The sequence below is a fragment of the Ranitomeya variabilis genome, chromosome 8 (assembly GCF_051348905.1).
Source record: "Ranitomeya variabilis isolate aRanVar5 chromosome 8, aRanVar5.hap1, whole genome shotgun sequence".
Lineage (NCBI taxonomy): Eukaryota > Metazoa > Chordata > Amphibia > Anura > Dendrobatidae > Ranitomeya > Ranitomeya variabilis.
In genome coordinates this window covers 38,219,285-38,238,030 of record NC_135239.1, presented here as the reverse complement: position 1 = coordinate 38,238,030, position 18,746 = coordinate 38,219,285, and the positions used below count along the sequence as shown (strand labels likewise).

General features: G+C 44.9%; 1 protein-coding gene across 3 annotated transcripts in view; it reads right to left on the bottom strand.

The window, feature by feature from the left end:
- The window catches only part of PAPPA2 (pappalysin 2), a 227,359-nt gene that overhangs the window by 196,768 nt on the left and 11,845 nt on the right, over nucleotides 1-18,746 (bottom strand). Inside the window, exon 1 of one of the 3 annotated variants that reach the window (XM_077277918.1) lies at nucleotides 1,466-1,706. The exons of 1 other annotated variant lie outside the window; for it this stretch is intronic. The gene's annotated coding sequence lies outside the window, so the exon portion shown is untranslated. Of the gene's footprint in view, nucleotides 1-1,465; nucleotides 1,707-18,746 lie in introns of those variants that run through there. One more of the 3 variants, XM_077277919.1, reaches the window with a different exon arrangement.

Below are 18,746 nucleotides of genomic sequence, written 5' to 3'. Positions count from 1 at the left end.
TTACTTCCATCATTTATCACATACAACACCAACACATAACTAGTTTTATCCTGAGACCGTATGAAAAAAAAATTGCATTCATATCTGTCTCGAAGAATATTTTCTACATACCCATCATCAAACGTTTCTTCCAGTTGACTGATAAACTCTCAACACCTTCCCAGTTTGCTGAACACCAGTGTTCTCGGTACAGACAGAATACAAATGAATAAACAATACATGGTTCCCTTCATCTGGAAAATGACTCAACAGTCAGTGCATCTCATTTTCGTTGGGTTTGTATTAGTTACAGCATCATATTGCACGCAAGTTACAAGTCACCTACCTGGGACTCCTGCTAGGTAGTGCCTTGCTTTGGTCTCTTGTCTACTCTATGACCACCCTCTGTCCTTTTATCTCAGTTTTCCTCTTGTGTTCCCCTCTGCCCCCTCCCGGCGCCCCTTTTTCTGTTCCCCATCCTCCTATTCATAAACGGGATCTCTTATTTTTTTCCCCTGTTTTTTATTTCAGGCTCCTCCCTACTCGTTATGAAACCCCCCCTCTTTCTGAAGCAGGTCCCTATTCAGGTGGGCTTTTTATATCAGGATGAGCTAATCCTTTTCCTCTTGCCTTAAATCACTCAGCGTTTACTACGTCCACTCACAACTTGTTTTGATGATTTCAATTTGTTTTTTTTATTTTATGGGGTTTTTTTTTCCCGAAATCCCAGAAAACACGTCTGTTTTCACACCTGCCTGTCCCGAGAAGCCACGGTTTACAAAGTACAAAAATAAAATCTCCATGCCCCTCTACAGACCCCCAGACTGAGCTCTGACTTACGTTTGCACATACTGTACTACTTTATTCATTCTGCTGGAGAGAGAAAAAAAAATAGGAAACGACAGACAGAGAGAGAGAGAGAGAGGAAGAAAAAAAAAAGATACTGGAAAAGACAGACACATGGAGGTGTTGCTAAAACAAACAGAGAGGAGAAGAAGAAAAAAAGTGGATTTAAGAAGTAGCAATTATGTGATTGATGGTGATAAAAGAAAGATAGACAGTCACACAGCGGTCACCTTGTGTCGGTGGAATAAAGATTAAGACCTGGCTTTGTAGCCAGTGCCAATTTTAGAGAAATATTTGCCCATTCCACCCTGGCACAGAAGTGACTGATGAAAGTACTAAAGAAATAGTGCAAATTTGCCTCCAAGAGCTCACACTCTAATCTGTCCCAAAAATTAAAAAAAGCATCAAGGTGACCATAAAGGTTGCAAGGGGCAACACTTGCTTCTTTTGTCTGCCAAACGGTAAGGATAGGGGCATAGAAGTAAAGTCAGGAGGGAGGTTAGGAATGAAGTGCAGAAAAGAAGAAGGTAGTGAGCAGCATTTAGGACCAAGATGCAGGGTCACCAGTTCACAGACACAGACAGTCAGCCGTGCGTGGGAGGACATCACCTCATTCATAAAAGCAGCAGCATGCTCTTACCTAGGCTTGCAAGTGCTTATATTACCTAGATTGGCACAGCGTCATCCGCCTGCGAAGCTTCTCCTGCTGTTGCTACTAATCCATTCATAACAAGTTTGATGATTTCCACATCAAGATCGCGGGCTGTTTAGTCTCTTGTCTCTTCCACTCTCTCTCTCTCCCTCTCTCTTTTACTCTCCACCCCTTTTCTCTCTTTCATTTCCCAAGCTCACCACTCTCCACTTCAAATTTTGGCAGCTTAAAGTGAACAACAACAAAAAAAAAATGTTCAAACATTTCAGTGTTTTCTTCATCTCGCAATTCCTTTTTTTGACATCCCCTATTCGGCTCCTCAGCGCTTCTATCTTGTCCTCTCCCCTTCCTCCGTCCACCCTTTCCTCTCTTCACTCTGTGTACATCGTTCTCTGCTTTATCACCATTAATGGGACATTATTTATGGGAGCTATCAGAGCCGCGTTCATTTATAAAATATTAGTTTATGGTTGACGTAGTGCACTCAGAATTTTTTTTTTTTCCCTTCGCAGGCTTAGATTTTGCTCAGTTATCAATTCCTAATACATGAATATTCACAATGGATTAGGGTGAAAGCGGGAATGAACAACTATCTGGTTCTGTTTAGATGATCAGGACGCTATCGCGTCGACAGGCTCAACTAATATTTGCTTAAGTTGTGCGTTGATGGGAGGACTTCCAGGTACTCGCTGGTGATGCAGGCCAAAATATTGCGGTGATGTTACTTTTTTGGTGTGGAGAGTTTGCTCCTGGATTTACCAAATACTTTCACAGATTGTACAGTGTCAAGAAGGCTGGTCATGGGACAGTCGTGCAGCCATAAGCTTATGACTGCTTGTTAATGTTACACACTTGTCTCGGGGATCTGCTCCCTTCCTCTGGGTTCACTGCCCTCTGTTGTGCTCCTCATCAGGTTCTGCATGTTGCCCAATGTAGATCAAAGACATCATCTCCTTAGATCTATTTGAGGCTCATTGACACACGCCTGGGACTTGGGATTGAGTTTCAAGACCTCTATGTTTGGAGTGTTCCACCTTTTGAGCATACTGTGCTGGGTTCCACTTCTCCTGTCCTGCCGTTCCTTAAAATTTTTGAGTGTGCCAAGTCCTCATTACCCATGTGCCTTCCAGCTTTCTGCATTTACGCCTCCGGTCCATGTGCCCACCCGAACCTGGGCTTAGAGGATCCTCCTCAACTGCTGAGCCTGACAGTTATCTAATGTCATACATATGAGACACTTATGGTTGCCTCATGCCTTTAATGAAATGACTGATGTAATAGCTGTCAATTCATAGTAAGAATACTATAGAAAACTATATTATACTATAGAAAACAACTTATCAGTAAAACAGAATACAAAGAAACTGAACACCCATAACAATAGACCCAAGGATCCCCAGTAGAACACTGCCAGACCACCTTACTGCCCCTGCCCAATCCTTATCCTTCCATGGAGCATCTTGGTGCTACCTTTTCACAGGGACGTGACATATGCTATAACAGAAAATGTGATTCCTCATTCATGGCCACTTTCCTCTCTAGGGTCCTGTTCTGATGCTCACGTGCCCATTGTAGGCACTATCTGCTGTTGAAAGAGCTCATCATGGGCAATGTGACCAGTAATCGGCTACACCGCCTCGTACACAATGAGGTGCCATGCACTGTGTGTTTCCATCCCTTGACCCGTGCCATTGTGATGAGTCAAAGTTATTCACTTCATTATGGCTGATAAGTTATCAAAAAGTCTCAGTGGGTCAAGTTTGGATGCTTTAATATATTGTGTAATAAACAACAGCATCCTTTGTAACAGCAAAACCACCACCATCTATACAAATAGACTTTAGTAGAAAGTGGTAGTCACCTTGCGTGAAGGAGCAGTGCTCAAAGAGGACCTGTGACCAGGTTAAAAATCAAGGTTTTTTGCATTCCACTATACAGTTCCAGATATACGGTCCTTTTTATTTCTCACCATTTTGTATGGTTTTCACTAAGGGGGTGTGGCTCACAAGGTAACAATGCAGAGCAGCCTAAAGACACGCCCCAGAGGATCCTGTGAGCACTGCTCCTTAGTAAAGACCATAAAAATTAACACCAAATAAAAAGACCTATATCTCTGGAACCGTATGGTGCATTTAAAATAAAATAATCAGATGATCAGCAAGAATAAAGTGAGAACAAATAATGCCTACTTTTGTTCTGGTGACAGGCAATCCTAAAAATGTAGGTGTCTATATATCTAACTCAATGTCTCTCCCTGTAGACTAAATAAACATTTCTTTTCAAGTTTTTTCTTGAATTGCTAAAGTTGAATTGTTGCAAGTATTAAAGTGTACCTCTACTTTCAAAATGATCATATCGCAGGAGCCTGCAGTATGGTCGTGTTTCTAAATCACTCTATTAGGGATTTTTACTATTTACCTGCAGCATGGACCTCCTGAAATCTGAACCGTGGGCTGTTCTAAACTAGGCAAAGTTCTGCTCCTGCTGCCAGGCTGTCGTCTTCAAAGCGGTGCTAGCGCCATGAGATGTTACAGTAGACAGAAGCTAAGAGCAACGAGTAAGATGCTGGTTAGGTTAACACAGCCCCAAGGACAGACTTTGGGAGGACCATGCTGCATGTAAACAACAAAAACTTCCAATAGAGAGATCTAGAAAACCGATCACAAAGCAGAGACCAGCACCATAATAATTGTTCTTTTGAAAGTGGAGGTACGCTTTAAATTCTAAGTAGCTCTAGGGATAGAAAATAGTAGGGACTTGATCCGCTCTGTAAAAAGAATGGCACCATTGTCTTTTTGTTTGTAAGGTAAGTGGCAAAACAGTTTTCTTTATGTGACATGACATCGTATTTCATAAGTGCTTTTTTCAAAAATTAATTTCTTATATGTGGGGGAACAGAAATCTACAGACCCCAATGAACCCACACAAGGTACATCCAGCAGTCGACTTGCTCATATGCAATCTTGGTCATCTTTTCTGTAATTGCCAGGTTTTACCAGAAAAGTCACTGGCACATCACCAGTATGTGTCCACCTCGCCTTGCTAATTGAGGGTCAAAAGACCCCTTCTAACAATAAGAGGAGACAGTCTAGTAGTGGGACAGATGAATACAGTATGTCAAAAATGTTTAACGTGTGTGGAGCCCCCTTTTCATCCTTCTAGCATACATTTGGTATAGTATTGTTTTTAAAAGCTGGAATTTGACATACAGGAATTAGATCACACATAGCAGATTCCTGTTGCATAATGTTATACAGCATTGATTCCATGCATCTGAATGAGGTTTGTAAAAATCTCGTAAATAGTCCCATTCAGATGGATTTGCAGTATTTATGCCACAGCAATTTCAGCAGCAAACCTGCTACATGTGAACATGCCCTAAAAGATCACAATTCAAAACCGAGACCGTCCATCCTCAATTTTCACGGACAACTTGTTAATCTATCTCTCACCCTTATGTATCTCTATAATATCCCTAACTGGAATTAATAAGATCAAGACAAGAGCTCTGATTAGGCTTAACATTAATATTAGCAAATGGGGAGTTTGGAAGATATTTATCCAAACCTGCACTCACTAGTGTAAAATTTGCTTCCGTCAAAAGGGTCGTTCCATCATTAATTATGGCATTCATTGTATGGATCAAAAAAAAAAATAGTGTTTGTCATTTATATGCTGTTACGGTAGTAACAAGATGCAAGATGGGGAAAAATATATATTATCAGCTTCCAGAAGGGGAAGGAGACTAATTCAGCCCAGGGTCCACTCTATCAGCACAGATTAGCAACTTCACTAAGTTCGTCAGATGGAAGCAAAAAATGCTGACTTTTTTTCTTTCTTATGCTGGAGGAACTGAAAACTGCTTTAAAAAGATATTAACAGCATTTTAGGACTATTGGTATGAAAATGATCCATAAAATGAACCCATTAAAAATTATGGATAGTTTCATACATAAGTAAAGATGAAACTTGTTCTGTGTAAACGGACTGCCACTTTTCTTGAGTGCACATCATCTGTTTACACAGGATGATCTGCTGCCGAGAAAGAGGATTTTTAAACTTTCTTAAAAGTCATCTTCTTGAAGAACAATCATTTTGGTCGTTCATTGGGTGTTGGGCGACCGCTAGTCTGCTAACATAAGACAATAGTCAAGAAACAATGCCCAAACCCTATCTATCCAGAGCTAGAAAAAATTTGAGGCAGGACCATGTCAGAGCAGAGGATAGGCAGGTCACCTGTTGGGAGGCAGGTGCTGGGTGACGCAATCAGCTGACCTAAGACAACCCAGCACCAGGGGAAAAAGACCAGCAGCCAGAAAACCACAACAAGATGGCGGATGGTCAAAAACAAAACAGATTCTAACAAAACCATACTTTCCAGAGTTTACTGGTGAATAAATCATATTACAGCTCCAGACAATCTCGGAGTTAGTGTATATATACAAGCAATAACATTGCAGTCTATTCACCACTATGAACAAATCATCCAGACTGCGGTACAGGCTTGAGCAAGCTTCTGATTTGCAGATAGATCCGGGTTGTGGATGATTCCTGTGCAGACATGCACTTCCATAGATTGAGGAGTAGAACAGACACATTGACCAACGATGAGGGAAACATAGCTGCGTTGACGTTTTGTGGGACTTCCCCCTTTATCTAGCCACTTCCATAGGTTGAGCAGGAGAGCAGAGACACTGACCAACAATGATGGAAACACACCTGCATTGACGTTTCGTGGGACTTCCCCCTCTTTCAATCAACTTCCATAGATTGAGGAAGAGAGCAGAGACACTGACCAACAATGATGGAAGCACACATGTGTTGACGTTTCATGGGACTTCCCCCCTTTTTCAAACAACTTCCATAGATTGAGGAGGAGAGCAGAGACACTGACCGACAATGAGGGAAACACACTTGCATTGACGTTTCGTGGGACTTGCCCCTTTTCCTAGCCACCTCCATAAATTGAGCAGGAGAGCAGAAACACTGAGCGACAATGAGGGAAACACACTTGCGTTGACATTTCCTTTGACTTCCCCCTCTTTCAAGCAAATTCCACAGATTAAGCCGGAGAGCAGAGACACTTACCGACGATGAGGGAAACACAACTGTGGCGATGTTTTGGAGGATTTCCCCCTTTCTTAAGCCTTTTGAGAAAGGGAGAGGTCCCTGAAACATCACAGCAGGTGTGTTTCCCTCATCGTTGGTCAGTGTCTCTGCACTCCTACTCAATCTATGGAAGTGCATGGCTGCACAGGGATCACCCACCCAAGATCTCTCTGCAAATCGGAAGCTTGCTCAGACCGATACCACAGTCTGGATGATTTGTTCACAGTGGTGAATATACTGCATGAAATATTTTGGGAAAAATTATGAAGAAAAACAACTTGTGACGTTTTCTATTTAGTATGTGTGGCTCCCCAGGGTCTTCGTCATCACAGTGGTATTGCTTTCCTCATGGGGAGAGTGATGTTACGCTTGAAGGCAAGAAGGGATAACTGTAAACAGCTACCACAAAAATGCAACACATTAACACTCCAGGCCACCAGGGGGAGCTTTTGATCCTATTTACTAGGTGACTCCCTATATATATACATATATATATATATATATATATATATATGGTAGTCTGTAGGGAAAGTCAGTCAGTTCTTGACAGGAAATAGACTGGACCAGTCTGAGGCATCAGAGGGTTTACGGAGCTGTGTAGCCGCAGTGCAGCAGTTCCTGGAAAGAGACATTCAGAAAGCCGAATTCATTCCAGTGAACGTGCAGGAGAGCAAAGCACAGCAGAGGATATCATGGGGAGACCAGCCCCGAGCAGGCTGCCTCCTTCTGAGGCGCAGAGACCAGTAGCTGGAACACCGAGGTTGTAAGGACCTCTATGACTTACATCAGAGACTGGCAGGACAGCCGAACTCCAAGTTACCTGTCCGACCTAATACCCAGGAGGCACGGTGACAATCTTAGAGGCTGGGGCGTGCTAGTGTCCCTATAAACCGGCTCAGGTCACCAGTCATACGGGTCATGTCCTATCCTATCCGGGGGAAAGAAAGAGAGATAACAACTGTGAGGCCCTTATATGAAGCCATAGGCAGTAAGGGACTACACCACCATGGCACTAGAGGAAGGCTTTGATTTCCACCTGATAAGGGGACTCCTAACTTGCCTCCAAGGCGGCCGGCCTCTGCCTGCCCTGTGATCCAGTGCCCTGGATTGTGGCTGCCTGAAGATGACAGTAAACAAGGTAAAGAGACTGCAAACCTGTGTCCTCGTTCCTTACTGTGCCATCACCATCTACACACCGGGAGCCCTGGGGATACACTTCACCTGTGGGAAGGTATACCATCTAGCTGCCATAACATCACCCCAGAGGACCCCTTAAAGCAGCATCGATCCCCACTGACCGAATACCACAGGTTGCATCACGAACATAAACTCTATTCCCTTTAAAGACCTTTCCCTTTTACATGGGCGCCCAGGGCCACGGACGGGGTCGCCACCGTGACATCCCACTGTGAATACCACCAGACCCGGTACCGAGTACCCCACGGCCCAGGCGGGGCGACTCATCTGGACTATAGTCAGTTGGTTGGAGCATCTGCTATGCGGCTATTATACGTGTGGGACTTTAGTGTTAAATAAACCACTTTTCCAATTTTTAAATCCTAAACTTAGGCCATGTTCACATGCTCAGTATTTGATCAGTATTTTACATCAGTAGTAGTAAGCCAAAATCAATGGAACCATCAGAGGAAAGGTACAATAGAAACACGTCACCACTTCTGTATTTATCACCCACTCCTGGTTTTGTCTTTCAATAACTGATGTAAAATACTGACCAAATACTGAACGTGTGAAGGTGGCCTTAGAGTGATAGCAGTAATACATCACTCATAGAAATCAACATGACTTTTATGTACTTCTGCACGCATCTGAATTTAGACATAGGTGTGTTCTGTTGCGCTGAAACAATTGTCTCTTCTGTTGCCTATTCTCAGTCTCTGGATTATCTATCTTTATGATAATGTGACGTATGTATGCACCATATGGCGACATACATCTATATCGTACAGAATCATAAAAATGCTCAGTACACCTGGCTCTGCTGTTTTCATGATGCTTAATACTTACAATTTTCTGTGTTTCAAGTACATGCTCTGTTCTTCTATGTCAGGGGAACCCCATGGAGATATTATTTTGGATTTTATCTGCGTTTTTTATTAATTTCTCCTGTATTTGTTGCATAATTCAGAAAACATCTTCCCTCTGTATTCCAAGTTCAGGTTCCAGGAGCCAATTATGTATTGCCAATAGTGCTGTTTATCAGATAACCCATCTAACTAGGGGTCATTTTCAGAACCCAAATCCCAAATGTTTAAATTAGTTTCAGTAAAGTTTCTAAACTCTTTCCCACAGTTATTTCTGCAGTATTGTTTGTGAAAACATTTTGCCTAGTAAATATTAGTCCTCCTGAGATTATACTTAGGCTAGGTAACCATGATTGAACACTACCTGGATCCAAGGGGTAACGTTTCTCCATGTGGAGAGTGACATGCCAAGGCTGGCATGCAAACGTAAGGAGACTTTTAAGCCACAGCAAGGCTTAGGGTATGTGCCCATGGTCAGGAATCGACAGAGCTTTGAACGCAGCACATGTCCGCTGCGTCCAAAGTGCTGCTGACTTTTGAACGCAGGTGAGTCCACATGTGTTCATTGAACTGTGCGGAGTCACCAAGCCCAATACATTGTGTGGGTGACATTTATCTTGCAGAGTCTCGCGTCTCCGCAAGATAAATTGACATGCTGCGGTCTGGAAAGACGCGCCGCATGTCCGTCTCTGCGGGTGAGCTGCAGGCATCTCAGCACGCATAGTGGAGATGGGATTTTTTGAAATCCCATCCACTATGCTGTAACATCTGGATGCTGCAGGTTGGACGCTGCTGATGTACGCAACCCTCAACGTTTACTTTGCAGCGTTGAGAATCTCTCCTCCCCATGTGCTCACCCACCTATCCACTCTCTCTTTCCCCATGTGCTGACTTCTCCCATCTGTGCTCAAACAGTCAGTGAAATATTTTACCTCACAAAATGAATCCACTGTGATCCCCTGCTGTAATGTCAGTATTGTCTTTTGCTTCCTCCCCTGCCCAGGAGATGCGATATGCTCCGTACACAGTCAGACACAGACAATTTTTAAAATGAACTTTCGTTCATGGGAAAACCCGTTTAATGTGACCGGCTTCTTCTGCCTGTAGATGCGTCGCGCATCTGCCACCGGGATCAGCCGAAAGATTCACTGCGCCTGCGCGGAATTCACACAGGTGCAGTAAATCAGATCGCCACCATCTTTGTGCAGACAGATAGCGGCAGTCACATTAAAACTGTGCATGTGCTCCTCCTGTACAAAGATGGCGACGGTCAGTGAATCATTCGGCTGATCCCGGCGGTGGCACGTTCGCGACGGTGTTCCGCAAGAGGCTGCATATGGCGTATACAGTGTGTGTGTGTCTGTGGTGCGTACGGCATATACAGAGTGTGTGTATGGGGGGCGTACAGCATATACAGTGTGTGTGTATGTATGTGTGTGTGGTGCGTAAGGCATATACAGTGTGTGTTTGTGTGTGTGTGTGGTGCGTACGGCGTATACAGAGAGCAATCGTTCAGAAGCAGGCAATATACACAGGTATACAAGGGTCAGCTACTCAGCCAGGAATGGACTTATCACTGACAACGAGCATAGCACCAGTGCGGTTACTTATAGTGGAGCGCCCCCGTGTAGGGCAATGGGGTACTCGGTACCAGGTCCTTCAGTTCTCAGTGGGGATGTCACGGTGGCTGAACCGGTCCGTGGCCCTAGGGACGTCCATTGTAAATGGGGGAAAGGTCTTTAAAGGGATAATGTTCGTGACGCCACCTGTGGTATTCGGTCAGGGTGACCGACGCTGCTTAGGGGTCCGCTGGGGTGATGTTATGGCAGCTAGATGGTATACCGTCCCACAGGTGAAGTGTGTCCCCAGGGCTTCCCAGAGTGTAGATGGTGAATGGTGTGAGGCGCAGTGAAGAACAAGGACACAAGGTTGCAGTCTCTTTACCTTTACTGAAGGCTTCAGCATCCACAGTCCAGGGTACAGACCAGAGGGTAGGCAGAAAAAAGAAAGGGGCTGACAGCACTCACTCAAGGGGGCGCACGTTCCATGTCCAGGGAACCATCCTAGATCCTCCAAATGATGCAGAAAAGTAGATCAACAGCGCTCCAACCGGGTGTATTGGTATCAAAAATAGTTTATTTCGCCATAAAACCGCAACGTTTCGACCAAAATCTGGTCTTTATCAAGCTTGATAAAGACCAGATTTTGGTTGAAACGTTGCGGTTTTATGGCGAAATAAACTATTTTTGATACCAATACACCCGGTTGGAGCGCTGTTGATCTACTTTTCTGCATCACAGGGTAGGCAGAGTCTGGCCGGTCTGAAGGCAAATCCAGAGTCCCCTTATCCAGGTGGAAATCAGTAGCCTTCCTCTAGCGCCTGGGTGTTGCAGTACCTCCCTGCTGAGCTTCTCGGTAAGGTCCTCACAACTGATGTTCGTGTTCTAGATGATATTTCTTTCTCTCTGTCCCCCAGATGGAATGGATAGGACAAACCCGTATGACTGGTGGCCTGAGGCTTTTTACAGGGACTCTAGCACGCCCCAGCCCCCACAAGTTGCCACCGTGCCTCCTGGGTATTGGTCGGGCAGCTAACGTGGAATTAACAGTCCTGCCGGTCTCTGGAGCCAGGCTTGGAGACGATGATTCCCTCGGTGTTCCGGCTACCGGATTCCTGCGCCTCAGAAAGGAGGCAGCCTTTTGCAGGGCAGAACTCCTTCTGGATTCCTCTCCTTTTACTATGACTTAGTTTCTCACTCGCTACAATACAATTCCCTTCTAATGTCTCTTCCTTAGGATGCTGCTGCACGTGGGGCAGGCGCAGCTCCGTGGCCTTCTGTCTAGGCCTCTGACAGGATCCCACCCCTGTCAGGGACCCACTACCTGAGAGGAGCTCAGATAGCAGCTTACTGGGTGAAGCCCAGCTCGCTTCTGCCTAACTTCCTATCCAGACCACCAGTTTTACCTAATTGTGAGGAGTGCCATAGTAAATAGGAGCATGGCTCCCTCTGATGGCCTGGAGTGTGAAGTGTGTTGTGTTGTTTGTGATACCTGGTAAAGAGATCTCCTTTATTGCCTTCAGACGTAATATCACTCCCCCTGGTGGAAGAATGACATTACTGCAATGACCAGGACTCTGGGGCGCTGCACTAGCCCTCCCCAAACCAAAGAGAGGCCATATAGGGTTAACCCTAGAAGGACCGTAACAGAAATTCCAGGCAGACCATGACTGTTTTACAACCTTGTGTAACAAGTTTGCAGTCACTCTGCATGACTACAAAGTTGTGAATCCTCACTGTGCACGCTGTGCGCACTAAGAGGATTCTTCAGTGCCAGAGCCAGGTGGTCATGTGACTGCAAGTATATGATTTGCACACTTCCTGCTACATTCAGACTAGACGTGTATGGATGCACACGTTTAGTCGGCATGTTACCATATGTATGAAAATTGCATACTTGTGGTCATGCCACCGCTGCTTCCCACAGCATAGGATCCTCACAGCACGCAGAGCGTGCGCAGTGAGGATTCACAAGGCCACAGCTACATATTTGTATCCTAAGGCCTGAAAGTCCCTTTAAAGGGTTTGTCCATTAAAAATAATAATTGTTTACATGTAGGTAATATTTGAAGATAATAAAATAAGCTTCAAATATCAGTTAATGTCCTTGTTACTGCAGCGCCTCCTTTCTGTTGATCCCAAGAGTTTTTATAATTTACAATGCCTACAACATGTGACCACTGCAGCCACTCACAGATGCTGAGGGAGAAGGCATGAGACATCTGGGGTCAGTGAGTGATTGGCTGCAGTAATCATGTGTTGTAGACAGGACATCATCGCTAAAGCGGTCCATCAGAGAGGAGGTGCAGCAGTTGCTGTAATAATTTGTTATGATCAAAAATTATCATTTGTCTGTGTCGAAGTCTAGCCGGCAACGGCAAAAGGTGCAAAGGAAACCAGAGCTGGATTGGGAGCCTTAAGAAGCCAGCAGAGGACCAGCGGGGAGCTGTGGCAACAGGGATTGGAGAAGGGCAAGGTGAGTATCACATCGGGAGCCTAAAGAAGCCAGCAGAGGACCAGTGGGGAGCTGTGGTGGCAGAGATTGGTAAAGGGCAAGGTGAGTATCACATCGGGAGCCTTAAGAAGCCAGCGGAGAACCAGCGGGGAGCTGTGGCGGCAGAGATTGGTAAAGGGCAAGGTGAGTATCACATCGGGAGCCTTAAGAAGCCAGCGGAGGACCAGCGGGGAGCTGTGGCGGCAGAGATTGGTAAAGGGGAAGGTGAGCATCACATTGGGAGCCTTAAGAAGCCAGCGGAGGACCAGCGGGGAGCTGTGGCGGCAGAGATTGGTAAAGGGCAAGGTGAGTATCACATCGGGAGCCTAAAGAAGCCAGCGGAGGACCAGTGGAGAGCTGTGGTGGCAGAGATTGGTAAAGGGCAAGGTGAGTATCACATCGGGAGCCTTAAGAAGCCAGCAGAGGACCAGCGGGGAGCTGTGGCAGCAGGGATTGGTAAAGGGCAAGGTGAGCATCACATTGGGAGCCTTAAGAAGCCAGCGGAGGACCAGCGGGGAGCTGTGGCGGCAGGGATTGGTAAAGGGCAAGGTGAGCATCACATTGGGAGCCTTAAGAAGCCAGCGGAGGACCAGCGGGGAGCTGTGGCAACAGGGATTGGAGAAGGGCAAGGTGAGTATCACATCGGGAGCCTAAAGAAGCCAGCAGAGGACCAGTGGGGAGCTGTGGTGGCAGAGATTGGTAAAGGGCAAGGTGAGTATCACATCGGAAGCCTTAAGAAGCCAGCGGAGAACCAGCGGGGAGCTGTGGCGGCAGAGATTGGTAAAGGGCAAGGTGAGTATCACATCGGGAGCCTTAAGAAGCCAGCGGAGGACCAGCGGGGAGCTGTGGCGGCAGAGATTGGTAAAGGGGAAGGTGAGCATCACATTGGGAGCCTTAAGAAGCCAGCGGAGGACCAGCGGGGAGCTGTGGTGGCAGAGATTGGTAAAGGGCAAGGTGAGTATCACATCGGGAGCCTAAAGAAGCCAGCAGAGGACCAGTGGGGAGCTGTGGTGGCAGAGATTGGTAAAGGGCAAGGTGAGTATCACATCGGGAGCCTTAAGAAGCCAGCAGAGGACCAGCGGGGAGCTGTGGCGGCAGGGATTGGTAAAGGGCAAGGTGATCATCACATTGGGAGCCTTAAGAAGCCAGCGGAGGACCAGCGGGGAGCTGTGGCGGCAGGGATTGGTAAAGGACAAGGTGAGCATCACATTGGGAGCCTTAAGAAGCCAGCGGAGGACCAGCGGGGAGCTGTGGCGGCAGAGATTGGTAAAGGGCAAGGTGAGTATCACATCGGGAGCCTTAAGAAGCCAGCAGAGGACCAGCGGGGGAGCTGTGGTGGCAGGGATTGGTAAAGGGCAAGGTGAGCATCACATCGGGAGCCTTAAGAAGCCAGCAGAGGACCAGTGGGGAGCTGAGGCGGCAGGGATTGGTGAAGGGCAAGGTGAGTATCAAATTTTATTGTTTTTTAATCTGTTCACTTCTCTTAAGAATCTACTAAAATATCATTTTCCTGCATTCACATGAATTGAATTCCCCAAAATTTGGATTTGCAAGAATCTGTGACGTTGAGAAATGTGTAAACAAATTTCATTAATTTAGAATTGATTCGCTCATCCTTTTTTATGTAAATATCACCAAGTAGTGGTAATGATAGTACACTTTCCAAAGTTAGGTAAGAGCAGGAGAGCAATGTGTCAAATGTCGCACGTTAATGTAGAATTTTGCACAAATTGTGACATTTTATGCCTGTTAAAAATAGTTGCCACATAAATGTTCTTGTTCCATTCCTGTAATATGGGATTTTTATGTAGAAATGCAATAAAGAATAAGTTGTATTTCACCTTAAAATGCTAACCACTTCCCTTTTTCTCGTCATTTTTAACTTTAAGAATAGGTATTAAAAAAATAGTGCAATAAATGGCGCAAATAACTGAACTTGGTGATTGGTTTCAGGGGTGATGTGCACTGTTGATGAACTATAATACAGCCACAGCACATATTGTATCTCCTTTGTACTCATAGTTTATTGAAATGCATCAGTGGGCAGTGCAGTGACTGTCAATCATAGTCAGATGGAATATCTGCAGCTCCTGAACCTGGGCTACTCTCAGTAATTACATGCCTCACTGGACTAGCCCTGGTTCGTTAGCATTCAGCGAGTTTATGTATAATATAAGTGCATTTTACTCAAAGACACAGCAAGCAGTTGAACAAAAGAAAACAGAATAGTTGAATAAAGGACTAAAAAGTCATGGGGCAGTTTAAATGTGTCAAAGAACTGGACTCATTCCCAAAGGCTACAAGTCTGCAGTCCTTCTATGTGACTGAAGAATTGTGAATCCTCACATCCTGCGAACTGCACGCTGTCAGGATTTTCTGGCATCAAGCGTGGCAGGCGCATCTGCAAGTATGAAATTTGCATACATGTGGTCACATGACGACTAGTTGTTCACGGCCTCATTCAATGCAAGGGTATTGAGTAATGTTGGCTGAGTCTAGTCGGAATGTGGCCGGTAGTATTCATATCACATAAATGCAGTCACATGACAGCCCGCTCCTGGCATCGGCATCGGCACCAGAGAATCCTCACAGCATTCAGTGGACAGGATGGGAAGATTCACAAGTCTTCACATAGAGTGACTAAAGACGTGTAGCCTAAGGCCGGACAACCCCTTTAAGGTACAGTATATTATCATTATGTCCATTTACAATATACAGCTCTGGCAAAAATTAAAAGACCACTGCAAAATGTTCAGTTTGTCTGATTTTTCTCTTTATAGGTACATTTTTGAGTAAAATGTAAATTGTTCTTTTATTCTATAAACTACTGACAACATGTCTCTGAATTTCCAAGCAATACATTTTGTATTTATTTTCTGAAAATGAGAAATGGTCAAAATAACAAAAAAATGCATTGCTTGCAGACCTCAAATAATGCAAAAAAAACAAGTTCATAATCATTTAGAATCAACAATACTAATGTTTTAACTCAGGAAGAGTTCAGAAATCAATATTTTGTGGAATAACCATGATTTTTAATCATAGCTTTCATGCGTCTTGGCATGCTTTCCACCAGTCTTTCACACTGCTCCTGGTACAAAAATGTAAGCAGTTTTTCTTTGTTTGATGGCTTGTGACTATCCATCATCCTCCTGATTAAATTCCAGAGATTTTCAATGGGGTTCAGGTCTGGAGATTGGGCTGGCCATGACAGGGATTTGATGTGGTGGTCCTTCATCCACACCTTGATTGACCTAGCTGTGTGGCATGGCGCATTGTCCTGCTTGAAAAAAAAAACAGTCCTCAGAGTTGGGGAACATTGCCTGAGCAGAAGGAATCAACTGTTTTTCCAGGATAGCCTTGTATGCGTCTTGATTCATACGTTCTTCGCAGAGAACAACCTGCCCAATTCCTGCTGAAGCATCCCCAGATCATCACCGATCCTCCACCAAATTTCACAGTGGGTGCAAGACACTGTGGCTTGTACACCTCTCAAGGTCTCCATCTAACCATTAGACGACCAGGTGTTGGGCAAAGCTAAAAATTAAACTCATCAGGAGAAGATTACCTTACTCCAGTCCTCTATGGTTCAATCCTTATGGTCTTTGGCAAACTTTAGCCTGGCTCTCCTTTGCTTCTCATTGATGAAAGGCTTTTTTCTAGTCTTACATGACTTCAGTCCTGCCTCTAGGAGCCTGTTATGAACTGTTCTTGCTGTGCACTTCACCCCAGCTGCCATTTGCCATTCCTTTTGTAGGTCACTTGATGTCATCCTGCAGTTGCTGAGTGACATTCGGATAAGATGACGGTCATCCCAGTCAGAGGAGAGTCGTTTTCGCCCTCTGCCGGTCTGTAGCTTTGTTGTCCCCAATGTCTGCTGCTTTACCTTGTTGTAATGGACTGCCATCTTAGAAATTTTAAGGATGGAGGCAACATGACGCTTACTGTGTCCCTCTGCTAGTAAAGCCAGAATTGAGCCCTTCTTTTCCTCACTCAAGACTTTACTTTTCAACTCCTTTGACATGGTTAAAGGTTATTTTTGGGGATTACTTACTTTTACTTTTTTTACTTTTGGGATATTACTAGCACTTGTTTTGCCATCCAGCTTGTCCTATTGCAAGAGGATTGTGAACACCACAACAGGGTTTTTTATACTTTCCTTCGTTAAATAAGATTTGGTTCAGGTGATCACCTAATCAGAAGCGCATTAAGTAGAATGAGGTGTACTCTGGTTGGAATTCAACTGACACTGGCATGGAATGGCCGTCAGACATGTAGAGAAGCTGAGTTTTATAAAACTCTGCAGTGGTCTCTTAATTTTTGCCAGAGCTGTATATTGGGAAAAGCTCCCAACATGCATGTGTCAATGGAAGCCTATAATGGATGGCATATAGAAGCATCTGTCATCATTGGCGTCCTGCTTACCGCACGTTACCAACACTATCAGGTTAATATAACCCTCATGGACGGTGGACATGTAACTATAATCTTGGGAATATTTACGCAGAGCTTTTTGACAATGATTTGGTGGAAAAAAATCAATGGAATTAAAAAAAATGTATTTTTTATTTATTTTACTCAGTTACCGTATATAGAGCCATTAATTCCTCGGCACTAGTATGAGCGAACATGCTCAGAAAATTACTTATCCAAGTATTTCGGTTGTGCTCGAATATTATGTACAAGTCCCTGTGGCTGCATGTTAGACAGCTGTTAGACAGTCTCAACACATGCCGCCAATTGCCTGTTTGTTAGGGAATACCCACATGTGTTGAGGCTGTCGAACAGCAACAAATCTTGCAGCTGTAGGGACTCAAATAATAATATATGAGCACTCTCAGATGCTCAGATGACACCCGAGCATAGTCGAATAAGATGTTATCCGAGCACATTCGCTCATCACTACTCAGCACTTTACAGACATCACTGTTCCCATTGGAGCTCATAGCCTAGATTCCCTATCAAAAATATATATATATCGGAGTATATATATATATATATATATATATATATATATATATATATATATATATATACACATATAATATATTTAACTGACCATAAAATTTGTCAGTGTAATCAAGGACTCTTTAAATACATATACAAAATTAGAACAGTTAGAGTCACCCAATGATATAAATGATATATTTATATCATTGGGTGACTCTAACTGTTCTAATTTTGTATATAGATTCCCTATCAGTATATCTTTGTGGTGTGGGAGGAAACTGGTGAGCCTGGAGGAAACCCCCCAAAGCAGGGAGAATATACAAACTCCTTGCAGATGTTCTCCTTGGTGGGATTTGAACGCAAGACAAAAGTGCGGCAAAGCAACAGTACTAACCACTGAGCCAGCATACAGTGCTAACCACTGAGCCACCATACAGTGCTATCCACCGAGCCAGCATACGGTGCTAACTACTGAGCCAGCATACAGTGCCTGCCACTGAGCCAGCATAGGGTGCTAACCACTGAGCTAACTTGCACCAAATTTTTTAGGGTATGTGTCCACCTTCAGGATGGCCGGCGGTATGGACGGAGCGGCAAACCCGCTTTGCCCTAAGCCCCGCTCCCTTCTGTGATGCGATGATGCCGGATGTATTCATTGCACACATCCGGCATCATCGCACCACACACATAGGGCCCTGTGATATACCTTGCGGCGGCGCAGCGTCGCCACAAGGTATACGGACATGCTGCAATCTAAAAAGACGCGCAGCATGTCCGGAATCGCAGGGCCGCCGGGTGCGTGTTACGACGCATAGTGGAGACAGGATTTGATAAAATCCCCTCCACTATGCTGTAACATCTGGACGCTGCGTGTTTGACGCACATGGGTCTATGCTCATGTCAGCGTGTTTTCACGGACTGTGTGTCCGCGTGCAATACACGCAGACATGTCCGTTTTCACCCGGACACACGGGCTGCAAAACATGCCACACACGTGCTCACGGAGAACAATGTACACTGTCCTCTGTGTGCACAGACGGCTACCAGGGAAGAAGCGCTACTGTAAGCCGATGTTTCCTGGCGGCTGGTGCTGAAAGCAGCTTTCATCCATTGTC